Below are 18,824 nucleotides of genomic sequence, written 5' to 3' on the forward strand. Positions count from 1 at the left end.
AGCCATAGGCAACAACCATAATTGCTTAAATAATAATTAAATGTATGAGCATAACTGCAGTAATGACTATTTACGGATCATTTAAATAAATGTTAAAAGTTTAATAGCTATCAAATAATTTTAATTAATTAATTTAATGTACCTATTTCTTAATTTATTTGTATTTGTATCACAATCGAATATTACCTAATATTTTCTATAACTTGTACAATATAAGTTTATATACATATATTTTACTATACTCATTATAATAGCTACATAATTTAATTAATTCAATTTTTGTGATAAAAATTATCTAAACAATATTTATTTAAAAAAAATATTTTGTAAAAAACAACGTACTTATAGTTTATAGTGAAAAACGTGCTCTTGTTCTAATGAAAATAACTAGCAGAAGATCTCAAACTAAAAAAGAGTAATAGAGAAGTTCCGTCTCTTATCCCCTCCTCCAGCTCAGGTGCTGATTATAAAAATATCTGATAATAAAAACTATATAGCTATTGCTATATATCGGGTTTGTTAATTTGTATGTACCTATACAATATAGATAATATATCGTTCGATTATTATAGGGAGTTTCTCAAGTATATGGCATATGCCCTAAAATTCTCTTATTTAATAATCTGTATACATAATCCGTAAAGTATTATCACACAGAATGTGCCCTAAAAAAAAAGTAGTTTTTTGACGTAACCGGAAAGCATGTATTCTAATTTATAATAATATATAGACTTTTAAGTTTTGAATTCTAGCTTCTTCTTTTTAGTTTCAAGTAAGGGAAGAAAATTACAAACATTAAAATTAAAATTTTAGAACTATGTTACGTAGAAAAATATTTGACTAAAAAAAAATAATTGTTTAGCTAAACACAAATTGAGAAAATATGCGGATGATCGCTTTAATAAATGGTAATATTTTGAATACTTCAAAATTTTACCAATAATCCGCATTTTAGATTTAGTTATTTTTTTCTAAATATTTTAAAATAGCGTTTTTGTTATAAACATAATAATAATATGTATAAAATTTTAAATTTTTAAATACGTACGTGAGTTTTAAATACGATTACCTATCGGTGTTTACAAAAAAAATAAGAATGAAACTTATACTACAAAATAACTACAGAAAAACACACGTAATAATTAAACATACATGTATACAAAAGAACTAAATTAACGTGAAAACAAAATTAACATCTCCACTTAAATGAATAAATGTATACAAAATAAAATTAAAAACCTTGTCATCAATAATTATCTAAAATATAATTTTTCTTAAATAGTAATTTTATTTAAATAGGATAAAATTACATAAAAGTATATACGATTATAAGAAAAAAAATTATTTTATTTTTATTTAGTAATTAGAACAGATACTGATCAAATAGTTGTTAACTAAAATGATAAATTATTATTTATAAATTTAATAATATAATTTTTATAGAACTTATATTTTAACTTTTATTTTTTTATAGATATAAAATAAAGTAAATATTAAATTTTTTGGCTTTGCTGAAAAGTAAATCAGTCTAAAAGGAAAGGGTATGGTTTTAGTCAAAAAATGGCCTTTTAATACGTGACATCGTGATGATGGTAATGTATTATTAATGAATGGGATTCATTGACTTGGATCAAACTCACCAGATATTAGATATTATATTATAATTATCAGTAATCAAATATTTTAATATTAATAAAATTGATATAACATAATATTATATAATACATTACGTATACTTTTATGGAGATTGTGGACTTGAAGCTTTTAGCAGTATTTTTTTCATAGGCTTGTAGGGAGGGAGGGGGTAAATACTTGATGGTGACGACATAGAGAAGATAGGTGGAAATTGTTCTTTTCCAATCCAATTTCAATATAGTAATATTTCGACAAGCACGTGGCACTCGTGGCAACGAACACGTACGCTGTATGCACGTCAATTCGTTTTTTCGTTTTTATCTACTCTCTCTGTCTGTCTTTCCGGAGATTTGAACGGAATTTCGTTTAAAACACAACACACGCGGCACCCGATCGCTTCCGTCGAGATTCCATTATAAATATATTATAATAGTATGTATATACTGCTGAATATATTATATGGAAACTATGTATAGCCGTGGAGTGGTGGTTCTGAAAGTATGCACTGTGCCCATCAAACAAACATACAATTATTGAATATATTAATATCACTAAAGGATAATTCGCACACTATTATTATTGTACTATCGTAAATCTATTTCACACATTAGAAGTAGGTGAGACTAACACCTACAATAATGAGTCATATATATATAGAAATAAAGGTAAAACTCTAATATTCTACATTAATATTGTTTTCAATTATTTATTTACCATAATGATCGAAGTCCATTGACATTTTGACACAAATGACACGCCTACTTAAATAATATATGCATACAATAAATTTGACTTAAACAGTTAAACTTTATAGTTTTAGAAAACGTGTAAGCGTGTTCCGTTATTTTCTTTAACATAATACATTTATCGTTAAATTATAGTAACAACACATAATAACACATAACACATAACCTACACTACTTTTTTATACTATAAAATATAAATTGATAAAATTGAGTATAAATTATAATATATATAATATTACACAGCACGTCATACCTTGCACTTTTCCTTATTATTTTGAAAAGTACCAGTATTCGTTTCATTTACTCTCAACCCCATTCACCCAGTACAAATTAGATTCAATTTTTCACGATGAATGGATAGGAAATAATTAATACCTATATACGGAAATTTATCTTAACTTTTAGGTATTAAATATTTAAATTTTACGTAAATATATTGTTTAATATACATCATGATATGACAAATGTGAAGTTTAAAACTATATTGGGTGATATAAAAACTTCATTCCTCAAGGGTTAAGTACTTCTAACAAATTTTAGATAAAAGATCGTACGATAATAATATAAACGTATAGGCCATAGGGTCACATATTATACATTATAATAATTAATACATACAACATACACACAGCTTAAGAGATATTAAATAAGAACATTAAACAGTTATAAATTAATAAGTATCTATTTAATATTTAAAATAAAAATATATTCAAATAAAGAGACATGTACGCTTAACACGCACAAAATGCATTTATACGCATAAAAAACCTTATATAAAAACAATATTTTCTCTTACCATAATTAACATAGCAGACATTAAAACATATATTTTTAATACATAAGGAACTGTATATTATAACCATTTAAAAATTTAAATAAAGGCATTGCATTTAAAATATATGTAAATATTTTATAAAATACATATATTTAAAATGCAAAAAAAACCAATATAGGTAAATTTGTAATAAAATACAGATTAGCACAAATTTGTGAAGTTATTTTACTATATCTACCATATACAGTTTTAACTTAATATAATGACTATTATACCTTAAAAATATATTAATCATTAATCGCTATGTTTATAAATTAAAATTAAGATAACCCTCTATTTAGCTCTCGCACCTATAAATACCAACAATAAATGTATACGTCTAACGTATTTTATTGTTAGATAATTCAATAATTGTAACTTTTATACACAATAATCAAGAACTATATTACAAGTAATTAATAATGTTGTATAAAACTGTGTATTTCAATTTGAATCTGAATCCCAAATGAAGTGATAAGCTGAAGGTTTAATTTTTTCCGTTAAAGCGTACCACATCGACAATAATATATATATTATAGAGATATTCATATTGGTATAAATCAAAACATAAATACCATATTATAAATGGAATATATAAATAATTACAGGACTATTAGATGATTATTAAATATAGTTTTTTTTCAAACTTATCAAAATCATTTAATTTAATGCGTTTATAATTTTAATTATATTTTTATCATTGCTTTCGACTTTAAAAATATCCGTCCTAATGACATATGCAACTAACTAGATCATTCTTTTTTTTTACATTTAATTTTTGCTCTTTACTTCTATAAATGGCTTTAATGTGTTATATTGTGTTCGCACATAAATTTGATAAATTTAACGACTCATTAAAAATGTAATTCTAACGAATCAAAGGTTATCATTATTAATGCTAGAAGGACAATTCAAAATCCAAAGATCCGCTAACTTATAATGGGTGTATAAGTGCAATTCGACAATTATTACTTAGTAAAAAAGCCTCCGAAGCTCTGCATATTTTTTGTAGAAAATTACTTATTCTATTTATTTTAACCGTAATCTTTAACGACTCTAACGCGTAATCCAGAATAAATATTAATCATTCAATACTTATTTGATGTATAGGTAAAAGCACTCGTATATATTTAATATTTGGTTTTCAATCATTTTTACAATAATATTAAATTAAAAATTGAATATCGGAGAAGTCACTTAATGTATAGTTTAGGACGTCTAGGTATTGAGTATTCTATTAGTTATTGAACAGGTGACTGCAATAAATGTTTTAAAATCTGAATTCCATGATAAATTGTTGTATATGAAAAACGATTCTGAGTAGTAAATGAAAATATAGTCTGTCAGCTTATATTTTAAGAATATTTTATTAAATGTTTATATATATATATATATATTATACTATATTAATTAATTTTTTTATTAATATTTCGGTATGAGTTTAACTAATTCTTGTCAAAAACAAATCACATGTATAATATAATATTACTAATTATTATTCACTTATAAGTTAATATATATATATATATATAGATATACAATAATAAAATATGCATAGTTATTACTTATTACTGATATAGGTACCGTAAAACTATGTAAACAGGATTGTGGTTTAAATAAATCTAAATATTTGAAAATAGCATTTTGTATAAAGGCGCCGTTTAGACGTATAAAAGAAGTATTAATATACGTATAATGATGAAAAATTCCAGTCCCTAAAGAACAATTTTTAATTACGAGAAAATGAATATAATTGTTATTTTTCATTTAAATATTTAATTTGATAAAATTTTGAACTGAAATCTCTGCAAGATGTTTTATATTTTTAAGTTGCGTCAACAACAACTTACAAGAAATTTTGTATTATATTTTCAAGCCTCTGCAGCTGTTAAAATTAAAAATATTATACATTTTATACTATAAATGAATTTGAATATTTATGTAACTGTGAAAAATGTTGTAAGAATGTTAACTTCAACTTCGAATGCTTATTATAAAAAAAAAATGTCAATGTGTACGTTCAATATTTTTAAATCACTATAAGTAAAAATAATAAGAAACTTTATGTGTTATATTTTCAAACTTTTTGATCGACACTTTAACAATATTCATAGAAAAAACTAAATAAAATCGAAAATGATAAACAACTAAAAATATTTTCATATTAGTCTTCCTAAAACCATTCTTGAAATTCAAACTTTCCCTGTCTAATAAACTTACCATATACAAGTCAATAATTCAGCCAGTCTAGACACACGGTATTCAGTTATAGGATTCTGTAAAGCCCTCTAATACTAATACGTTTCAGGCCTATCAATCTATCTGCTTAAGACTAATAACCTCTTCTCCTTGGTATTTCACAAATAAAAATCTCCATAAAGACCTAAAAATGCCTTAATAAATTAGCTAAATTATATTAGGTACTTTAAATTTTATTTTAACTTAAACTCTCATAGCGACGCATTAATCAAACAACTATCCTCCATCTCACTTGTCTATCTCACCTTATTTAAATAATTTTCAACTAATTTATTTCAATTTATAGTTTATAGTGTTATTGTTATATGTTAATTATATCCATGTTAAAAATAAATGATAAATAAATACTAATACCTGTAAATGATACCTATATATATATATATATGTAGTTTCTGAAATTATAAAATAAATTATTATATACTATTACAGAATACATAAATACCACATATTATGCACATATTTCACTTATATTAAATTCGTCTATTATGATATCTTCTATATAAATAAATAGTAAATATAACTTTAAAATTCTATTTAATTTAATTATATATCAAATATTTACATGTATTATATATTTAATACTTTTTAATACACAGATACACTGCAGTAGGTATAATAATCATAAGCGCCACTTGGGTTAAAATTCTGGGGACTTCAGCTCTCCTAAAAAATCTTAAAATATTCTATAGGACCCTACCCCTCTATCCACTCCCCTTTATCCATAACAATATATTTTAGATTCCGAACGAACGAAAGAATATGTTGAATTTACAATAATGTGTTTTTTTATGCATGTGACACTATTATAAACAATGTAAGCCGATTATAAAAATGGTATACTCTACCCAAATTTTTATACATTTACTACTACTATCTTACCACTTTCTTGAATATTTTTTACTAATACAAAATTGTTAATTTATAATATGTGAATAATAAAAAAAAAACAAGTAAACTTTAAAGTAACATTTTGATATATTAACGGAATTTTTTTATCATTAACACTTGCAAAGGTTTTTAAAATGTATTCATATTTCATAGTCAATATTATTTGATATGTATCTCTCAATATGAACAATGGATAAATTTAAAAAAACTTCTCGTAACATTGTTGACCGTAACCATTTTTTTACTCGCCTTATTGCGGAAAACGACTTCTTAAAAGTTACACTGCTTATTTTTCAAAGTAGGTAAATGAAACACCATATATTTAACATTAAAATCTTAATTTTTCATCTTATAACAATAAATTAATAAACAAACAAATAAAAAAATAACTAAGCAAATATAATAATGTAACGTTATCGTAACCTGTTATAATTTACATAACAATCCATAAGTATCTCATAAATCGTTATCTTGCAAAGATTCATAACAAAATAATATACATAATACTAAAGTAATATATAATCATACTCAAACATAATATTTTTTTCATAGAAAAAAATAACAAGAATTAAAATTAAAATTTGGAACTCCAACCTAAAACCTAAGTACCTACATTATATCATTGTTTATAAATCAATATTAAATTGTTAACATAAAATTAATTAGCGCTTACTAATATTAACAGCTATAACGTGTGCCAACTGTAGGGTCAACAACCCTGCAAGGCACTTTTTGAAGTTCCTGTATAACAGCCACCCTAATGCAGCAACTAAAAAGTTAAAACCTTTAAATTTTTAATTTTAAGAAATATTTATAGAAGCACATGAGTATTACTCAATATTCATTGATTTTATATTATATTGCAAGCATTTTATTTATTTATTGAATACATCATATATAATATACTATGTTACGAGTTTATAAAATAATGAATGTTTATTTTGGAAACCTAAACACCGCTATATAAAATAACTGTATATTTGCTGATTAAAATTATTTGAGTTTTAGGGTATAAACTATACGAGTTAAAAAAGTTTTTAGTTGTTTTAAAGTTAAAGGTTTTTTAATTTAAACGTTGGTTCCAATATAGCCGTAAAAACCATGTACTCATGTTTAAAAATTGAAATGTTTTATATTCAATAGCTATATTATAGATATCAATTATAAAAATGTTTAATTAATATTATGTTCCATTTTCATTTTTAAGCAATTTTGTTGATTATTGTTGTACTTTTTAGTATATTTAAAAATACTAAATATTTGTTTCACTTTAATATTATAGTCATTGCATTCATTAAAAATTTAAAAGTTAAGTCTATAATCTTTTTGTATCTTTAAATTATACGTGTATATTGGATAGTTGGGTATAATATTATTATAAAATATAACTAAAAAAATTAAAACTTATTAAATTTATTTTGCACAAATTAAATGTATAATATATTTGTATGCTCATTTATTTTAAAATAAATTTAACATTTTTATTAAATTTAACGCTTTTAATCTTGATTAAATTTTAATTCATTTTAAGTCATTTTTAATTTGATAAGTGATAAGTTAACAATATTAAAATAATAATATTTATTAAAATATCGCATAATTTAACGAATATCAAGATAACGTTTATATAATTAAGATTTTATCGATCGATTGACGCTTTAGATTAGTGTCAACTTTAGGTTTTTGGTCATTTACAATTACAATAAATTATAAACATTAATATTAAATAATTTTTGGCAATATTACCATTAAAAATAACTTACGTTTCGTTATTTTTTCATAATACAAAGAACAGAAATTTGCGTTTACGTTCCTTATTAACAGGAACACTTTCCAACCTTTGTTTCTATGAAAGTTCCTTTTATTGTATGTATTATAGTAGTGTCTAATTTCACTCAATTATATTTGTGTATAGTGTATACCTATATATATAATATATATATATATTATTATTACTATTATTATTTTAATACTAACCAATCCGCTATATATTCATATACTCAAATATAATTATTAAAATTACTTTTTAATTTTACTAATAATTTTCTTAAGCAACAGGAAAAACTACTGAAAAGTTGATAAATTTACGAAGAACTACTAATTTTTAAAAATAAATTCCCGATTTGAATTGAAATTTAACACATCCATTACAGTGACCTCTACTCAACATCGAACTATCGAGGTACGCCCAATGTTCTGTGACCACAGCGGTATTGTAGTTATTTAGGTTAATTGTTTCAAATGTTTCAAGACTCATAAAATTGTACAACAACTTTACAGACAACACTAATACATAATAATAAATGATTATTTAGAAAACATTTTATTTTTGTATACACTAACTATATTATTACAATATCTAGGTAATAAACAATTAAAATAAAATAAAAATTACTGTGACCACAGAAAATGATCAAAAAAAAAAAAAATTGACCCGTAAAATCTGGTTACAATTTTTTTTTTTTTTTTTTTTGTAAAGCTGTTTCTAACAATCGATACTTATAAATTATAAGATAATTATAACAGAATTATAAAATAATATAAAAGTATACTAATAAGTAATAACCTTGTTAATAATCTTTTTTAATCATCATTTTAAAAGCATATATATTATATTATTTAATATTTTTGCGAGTAGTGGATAAAATACCAATTAAGAGGACGTCGCACCTGCACGTTGTCTCCATCTTACACACGTACGACATAGTAAATTTTCGTTCAACAGTTTTAATAGTGTATTTTTAGTTTTGATATCAGAGTGAATTGACCTATTATCAAACTTGTAATTAAGAACATAACCTATATTCTCTCGTTGATTTTTTACGATATTTTAATTTTTATGTGAGTTATGTATATGAAAAATATTCATAACATATACTTATTGTAAACCTAATTTAATTACCGAGTTCGTATTAATTAATAAAGTGTTTACTATTTAATAGACTATTATCCTATAAAATATTGAAAGTAGAATAACTCACAAACTTTTCGTTTAAAATACATCAAAATTTTCAAAAAATCATCTAATTTACATTTTACATATATGGATTCTCATTTGAAAAACTAAAGTAGGTATCAACACAACGTCACAGGATAATCATTGAGTATTTTAAAAAGTCTAAGCATTCAAAACTATCGTCTATAACTACACTTAAAAATTTTAAAAACCATAATTTAAGTATATGATTAATTTAAACATAAAAATATTACCAGCATGAAAGAAAGGTATAATTATATGACTAATAATTATATAAATAATAATGAAACTGCAATAAAATGGTAAATTGCATTATCGAATATGTTAACCATAATATTATATTTTACCTAAGTAAATGATTATTTAAAATAAAACAATTTAGTTTACCCGGCTTACATGTTTACCTATTATTTAAATATAACTGAGCCCAGAATCAACATATTAAATTTTCATTACTTAAAGTAACAGTGTTGTAATAGTTTATAGTAAGTAACTAGACCTTCACAGGATTTTAATAATATACATAAAAATCAAATTTTAAACAGTATCTCGTTATTTATATTAGTTACAAGTATTAAAAGCTTAAATGAAACGGAGTAATGAACCAAAAATTATTATCGGGGAACTAAAGATTTTCAATACTTCGTTCATCTAACTTGAAACATACATTTTTCGTAATACTCCTAAAAATGTTCTACTTCCAAGTAAAAAATTAAAAATGTAAGTTTTCATTCAAAAAAATAAAGCATTTAAAAAGAAACAGTTATTTTTACAAAATATTGTTTTGTTATATTTCATTAAACACTTAATGCGAATTTTGAAGATTAATATCTTTTGAATAGTGAGTATTCTTTGATAAAAAAATCGCTTTATCAAAGAATAATTCATTTAAATTATTCATTTATTTTTAATTCTATAAAATGTATACCAGCATATGGTAAACTTAAGAATATTGTATCTATGATTGTAAAATAAATAGTAATATAAGCTTTCAGTATTATCATCTATCGTATAAATTCAAATGTCGATTAACAAAGATCTTAATGAGTTTATTAAATTCTACACTTTATGAGTATTACATTTAAAGTGAGTATTTTTTTTTATAGTCACACACTTACACAGTCACACACAATATACGACACAACTTATTTCTACTACCATCTGCATTCGCAGAATGATATAGGTACTTTAATAATGTGATTGTAATGTTATATGGAATATCCAAGACCTATATACGTGATATTAAGTACATTCTATTCATCACCAAAATAGTTGATACATTAAGTAGAAATAGAATAAAATAGGTTTTGGTTGAATGAAATGTAAATTGTAATACAATATCAACAGGTGTTGGTGTTTGCCGAAAGCGTAACCATCCGGTAGTGTAATTGAACGACTTGAACTTTTCCCCACTCACGTACATCCAAGCCATTTGTATAACTGTTTGTATTGACTATTGTTATCACATTTACTTATTAGTTTGCATAGTGTTAGTTGCACATAAAAAATTTGTTTTATAACAAAAAAAAAAAAATACTTAATATAACTCAAGATTAACGGTTTAGTGTATACACTATACAGACATAAAATTTGTATATGTTAATAGCATACATTATATAAGTATATTTTCTATAGCAAAATACTTTAAATTTTATCTGCCATTTATAGTAGATATATTTTGTCTATTTATAAATAATGAACAAGAATACAAAATAATTTATTAACTATGGTCATACCCATTTTTTTTTATATTGTATTTATTTAAATTTTGATTTTTAAAATTTTAAGTACCTGATATTTACTTAAAAACTAAAGTAATTTATGTAAAAAAATATTTATCTTTTTTTTATCAGTTAGAGGGAATTATTTTGTAATGTTATACATTTCTATTTTTCGATTTAGATATACATTCAACATTTTCAAAATATCATTTTCTTAATAATTTAAAAAAAAAATAGGGAGTTTTCAATTAAAATAAAGAAGTTTATACCTCCACAAGATACTTTTTTAATGATATAAAAAATCTTAGTATTTAAGATATGGTCCTTAATAATACTTAAAAATTCAAAAAACACTGCAGAAATTTAATAAACATATTTAAGTTAAAAAAATAAGCAGGTAAGTGGGTTTTACTCTGCTGTACATAAAAGATCGAGTGGGTCGTTATTGATGGATGTGTTAAATATTTGAATTGGAGTTCAATAATATATCATTATTCATTATTATACATTTATACACAAAACAATTTACTGAGCGAAGACAATCTTTAAGCCTGCATCACAAACTATATTTCATTATATTTTTTTGATATACATATAACTATTAAATAATTTATTTTACTTTTAATACTACAGTAGATTAATATATTTTTTCTGAAATTATTGTATTTATTATATTATTATTATTTAATTATTATAAATATATATTTATATTTACCATATCATAATTATTTTAACTTATATTATTCAAAATGTTATATTATCTTTTAATCCCTAGGTACAACAGTAAATATAAGTTCACAGTATAAATAGATAATACCTTAAAATAAATCAAAACTGACATTGCGTATAGTGAAATTCATAATAATTTATAATATAAGTAAAAGTTTTAAGTTCCAACGAATAATGTTTTTAAATTAAAACTAAATAATTATCATCGTTGTTTAACTTTAAATAAGTAATTTCGCCCAAATTTGAACTTAAAATGTCTATAAAAAATAATTATCTGTAAATATTTTTTAAATTTTATGATTTCAATACTTATAAGTTATAAGGAATTTTGTATTAAATTTTCAAACATACCTAGTGAACATTTTTTAATCGATATTTATAGAGAAAAAAAAACTAAAAAAATTAAAAATTACTCATATCTATAAATAGCTCAAAAATACTTGAAATATTTTGAAAATTTTATTGTGAATAGAAAAGAACAATTTAAAAATTTGGTAAATCAAGTATCAACGGTTATTCATTTTTAAGTTAAACAAAAAAATTTTTTTCAAAAATTGAATTTGCGTAAAAATTTCCATTTTTCCTTAATTTTTTTTTCTGATTATAAAAAACAGTACTGAGAATTTTTAATTTTGAACTATTTAAAATACTAAGTAGATGCAATTTTCTAATCAACCCTATTCTAAAAATTGAAAATCAAACACCATTTTATCGATTACTTATCTTGTGACTTGTACACATACACAAAATAAAAAAACACATAATAATCGCTTCGTTCAGAATCTAAAATGAGTGAGCATACTTGTTGAATCATCCAGTAGATTAAATTAAATATTTTAGTATTATTTAACAATTCAGCGTGCGTTTTTAATATAGTTTAGGTATATCTACTTATAATTAATAATATTATTATACACCAAGTCACTAATTAAATATAATAAAATTGGAAGTAAACTCGTTTATAAATTATAAATACTAGTTAAGCGTGCGTATATACACATAACTAATGTTATTTATATATCTACTGGTTAAATGATATCGGTAATCAAGTGATCTTAGATCCAATATAACAAAAATATCAGTTACCACTAACGTATATATTATACTAATACACCTGTAATAGCGCTACTCGGCTACTGTGTTATAATTTATTCGTTAACGTGTAAACAAATAGTTCGTGTTATTTTTGTAAATAAAAGTATATATTAAATTATAATAATGTATTATACTGAGTACAGCGAAAAACACCTGATAACAAAGTCAATAACGTCACCATATTTTATATTAGTGAAAAACGAAACAATTAGAACGTATAGTAATACTAGACTACATAAACCGTACTTTTACGAGCTTACGGCTTAAATTGCATATTATTTTATAATATATAAAATGAATGATATTGTAAAATGTTCATTAAATCGTGTATTGTATATAATATTCAATTCGATTTTCAAGGTGACCTCCATTCAGGGAGACTAAAACACCTCTTCATACTCATACATAATAATATACCCGTTGGCTTCTGTAAGTAGTGACGGCGATGCTTTGTAAACATATATTATACATATATAGTGTATACCAATATATATTGTGTATTATGTATTTATACGGCATAGGTATTTTTTTATTTCATAATATTCATAAATATATCAACTTAATTTATCAACTATATATTTATATACCTACGTAATAGGTACATTTTTCTAACAGACCGCCGTGACAACAAACCAGATAGAGGAATATATATAATAATATTATATTGTATTCTTCAGAGTTGTTGTTTGATCTGTTGACTGTTTTTTGTTTACTATATATACGAAATATTAAATTAATATAAAATTAGTGATTAGGTAGTATTATTTTATTTTTTGTTTAGTGGGATAGTACCTACATAATACACGGGCGATTTAGCGTTAATATTTAAACCACGGACTACGGGAATATACGATACTGTGGTATTATTGTGTGGTTTACGGTATACCAATAACATTGTACCTACTCGCAGTGAGTAGTTAATTAAAATATAATTATCATACAATTCGACCGTGAACTGGTAAGCATCAACGACTAAGCTTGCTATGTATAATAAATAATAATATAAACAGTACATCAGTACAGCAGCATCTATACTAGCTATACATGCACCTATCGATGTACGATGTAGTACAATGACGTAGTATATACAGATCAATGATTATAAAACTTTGGTATGTTCTGATCGATAGTATATGCATATTTAATTGAGAGACTCGGTTTATTGTATATTTGTATATTACCAAAAGTGAAAATAATACGGTTATTATTTACACACAGTACACCTTCAACAATTATGTGTTTAGGATTTAAATTTATTTGTTTCAGATTTTTTTTTAAATAATGTTAAAAATCTACTCCATAATATCAACCATACTTAGAACGATAAATGACTGTGATTACATTGATTACGTGAAACCAAAACGCGCTGAATATTTATTTTTTGTACGCATAATATTAACGACAATATGGCCAACGGTACGCCCATGTGGCGATAATGCAACGAAGATGGGCGGATGTCGGATGGATTCGGGGGACCTTGGGACAGATGGCGTAAAACTCGTCGATTGAACACAATAATTCGTACTCTAATCGTACGTAAAGATCAAAATCGATTTGAATAAACTTAGTATTTTTGGTAAGGAAACCCGTCCAAACCAAAGAATGGCTGTGCGGGTACCTACTCCGCACTATGCAAAACATCCAATGTAAAATATGATAAATTTTCGTATATACAATATATTTATGATATATTTTATTTTTGATATAATATTCAATTGATTACCACAAAACTATAGAATCAAAACGGAGCAGGTTTTTTTTTTTTTTTATGGACGTGTTCAAAATTATTTCGAATCACGTCGAAATCGGTTGCAAAAGGAAAGACCTACTCTATATTATTATAATTCGTGATATTAGTTTACTCAGCACGAAAGACATGCACACTGAATAACTATGACTATAATGTGAATAGTGTGATACTATATTGTTACGGTATTATTAAACACAATGATGGTATACAGTCTGCGGTTCGTTTTGTACCGTCTGTTGACGAGCATTCTGTATAATATTATGTATATTGTATCATTATTATAGCATTTTTTAAGTGCCCGTATAGTACCGAAGTGGCGTATTATAAAACATCACAATCAGACATAAAAAAACCGGTTTTTTTGGAGAACGAATTCGGTGTGTAACTGAATATTCTAGTGAACGGGTATAATGGCATACCAACTATGCGACGAGCCAGGAGTCGACTAGATAATAAACAAATAACTGATAATAGTATTATTAAGAAGACGTCACACCGGAACACTAGCGCATGAAAAACGATTATATTTTACTAAGTTCTATAGACGAAGTAGTACCTAAATATTATTGTAGAGATGATTGAGTGATGGTTGATGAGCAATGACCAATGTCCACATGTCCACGGTTCGGAAGTTCATAAAAGTAGCATATTTTTTTCAGAAAAAGCACGTTGTGCTCTCAATTTATAGAGCAGACCAAGCTGAAAGCTAGGAACTCATTCTATACAATGACTATAGGTTAAAAACGAAAATTTTAAATGTCCATGTTTACTTGATAGTTTGTAAATTTGAGGGAAAATTCAATTGTAATCAATGTATCGATAAATAATAATAATAATTTTACAAATATTTATTCTTGAATATAGTAGGTATTTACATTATTAATTATGGACAATAAATACATTTAAAAAGATCTCTTTTCTTATTTTTGACCTAATTATTAATTATTAGTGTTGTTTTTTTTAACGTATCAATTTTATTAAGATACACACAATTAATTGTTAACAATACGTTATTCAGTGACTTCCGTAAAAACTTTTTACGAACGTATTACGTTTGATAGTTATATAAAATCAAATTTATACATAATTCAATCCAAAAAAAAAAAAAGAAGTATATTTCCTTCCCATTTTTCAGACAGTCTATACAATATACACAATAAGTTATAGTTAGATGTCAATTTATTAAAAAAATTAATATATTATTTATAGATAATATACGATAGATAATATACCTCACCATTGTTATTATTATTGTTAAATATCACTACTGAATATCAGCGATCACTAATTTATATTTTCGTGTATATATGAAAATGGTCATAACATCTTATGCTGTGGTTATCTCATATTATTAAGAATAAATAACTCAAATAAAATAATAAAAGAAAAATCTAATATCAATTAGTATTTTATCGGATATAAATTAAGCCACACCTACCTAAATATATTTCCAAATCGGAAACTAATTGACTGAACTATTTAATTCCAATTTTTACTGACGTATTTGATGTAGATTGGTTTACGATACTTACTTCCTTTTTAAGTTCTAATATATTTCCCCAAACAAATTAATTTACCAATTCGTTGTAAGTGGCAAATTTTTCGTACTTTATTCACACCTATAATGCCCATATTGTCTAAATAATTTAAAAATCACGTTGATCCAACAAAAAAATATTAAATATACAATTAAGTATAGAGGAAAAATTTAAATGATTATAACACATGTGACACACATTTATAAACGGTATAAATTATAATATAATACATGGGTAACGTGCTTAGATACTTACCTACTCTCGTTTTCGAAACGTCATCGATTTCTTATTGAACTACGACTGTGTTTACTTTACATTCACCACATTTGTATACGATGGTTACCAATGAACAATTGTAACTCAAGCTTGAAACTAAATCCAAAGTTTTAAAAAGAATTAGTCATTATTTAAACATTTTTTTATTTTTGTAACTAAGATAATACCTAGTCATACAAACAATAAATATACAATATACTGTATACATCAATCGATAACGTCAAACCTGGTATTATACTTAAATGTTTAATGTACCCCGCGCGGCCATCTTATAGTCTACGTATGGCTTATAAGTTATAAGCCTTTATAAATTCAGAGTAGTGACAAGTTAATTAGAATATCTATCGCATTTTTCACTTCGGGGTATATACATTTGTGTGTGCACTTCTAGGTTTCCATTTTCCAATTATTTAAAGTAATTAAAAAAAATTAAGTATAAATAATAAACGAATTTTAAAAGTGATATACATAAATATTTATCTATATTCTATAGTATAATATATGTGATAACAATTTTAAACTAAATAAGTATAAATTAATGATTTGTACTCTTATTACTTATTACTTATTTCTCATAATTTTATTATCATCGTGTATTTTAATTCTTAATTCTTATACATAAAGATAATACAAGTAAAGAACCCTAGCAAAACAAATAATATAAAATTTATTATTAAATTCTATATTTACCAGAATGATTTTAATTCAGTTTTTGTTACAAATATTAGAATGTACAGGCTTGTATTTAAGTATATTATAATTGAAGTTTTTTACGCGCTTGAACGCGGTTCATCATAATTTTTACCAACTGAATTGTATTGAATAATTAGGTACTGACCTATGTATTTATGAATTATAACATCGATAATAATTAATAATATTATATGAGTATAATAACACGGACCAGTGGCCTCGCAGCCACATAACACGATGTAATAAGACTGTAGCATGCTAGGTACTTACATGCTCTGATATTTTATAATACAACATAATATAGGTAGTATTAAGTATTTCGAGTATTCTAACGTAGGCTTATACATTCCAATACATAATAGGAAAGAAAGATACTACAATACATAATTAATGGAGCGAATCTGACAGGTTCATCATCATAAGCCATGTATGTCACATTACTAACACGTATAAGTCATAGATAACAATATAAAGATTTAAGTATGACCATTGCAATACATTTCATGAAGGGACAAGTCAATAAGTTAGAATAGTTAGATGCTAGTAGCTACACAGTAGGTTAATTAAACAACCATATTAAAATACTATAAATTATAATAGTAATTAATACGTCATCTACGTCATCCGGACACCATAAGATAATAATAATACAATCATCGCACGTACACATAAACCGCAAGCACGTGTAAGTTATGAGACACGGCGGTGCGCATCGCTTGACCAGAAGAGCGGTTAAACAATCTGTATAGGAGAATCCTAGATAAACTATTAGCAAACGTGATTTACAAAAGTTAGATAAGCAAGCACCTTCAACCCAGTCTATAACAAAAATCGTATTTTTGGGACTTTAAAATAGTACCTACTTTCATCTAGATAACTAAACACTTGAAAATATTTTAAAACTTAGATTATTTATACCGCAAGCTACTTCATGTCCATAGACGGTTGCTTGTACGTGAGCCGCTACATTAGATACATTTTGAAATTACAGGAAGTAATTTTAATATGTAACTAAGGAATGAATATTTTATTTTATATTTAAACTAAAACGTAGATATCTACTACCTATTTAATTTAAATATTGCAAAAGGTACATTTAAATATCTACCGACGTCCGACATAGTTCATATTTATGATAATGAAAACTTAACGTTAAGACAAAATATACCTAAACCCTATCATGAATTCAATAAACAAAAACTCATTACATTTACTATTTTCTAAGTGGGTATTAATTTATTCATGAATAAATAAAAACATTGATAATTACAGACATACCTACAATCTTTCACGTAATACTTTCACACAAACTTAAATGCATACAAAATACTATAACAAATACAGACTACAACCTGTAGGTATGGATAATGGCTATTGATTATAGAAATACTAAATAATTATTATAATAATTACTATAATTCAATTTCGATGATATAATATATCGATAAAAATAAGACGTCCTTCGTCACCTATCATTTACACAATTATTACGCACAGATTCGTATACACTGATGAAGCTCGATAAATAATGTTTATTATGCATTATATGGCTATTTACGTGTTCGGGATTTAAATTAAACATAAAATGGTAAATTTCGGTTATCGTACTCCGGTTCAGTGGCGTTAACTGGATGGTGTAAATGTAGCACTTGCACCACCACATCTAAAATATGTCGGTGCAAAGACATACCTTTGCACCACCA

Source organism: Melanaphis sacchari, unplaced genomic scaffold (assembly GCF_002803265.2).
Source record: "Melanaphis sacchari strain LSU unplaced genomic scaffold, SCAv2.0 Contig27_pilon_pilon, whole genome shotgun sequence".
NCBI lineage: Eukaryota > Metazoa > Arthropoda > Insecta > Hemiptera > Aphididae > Melanaphis > Melanaphis sacchari.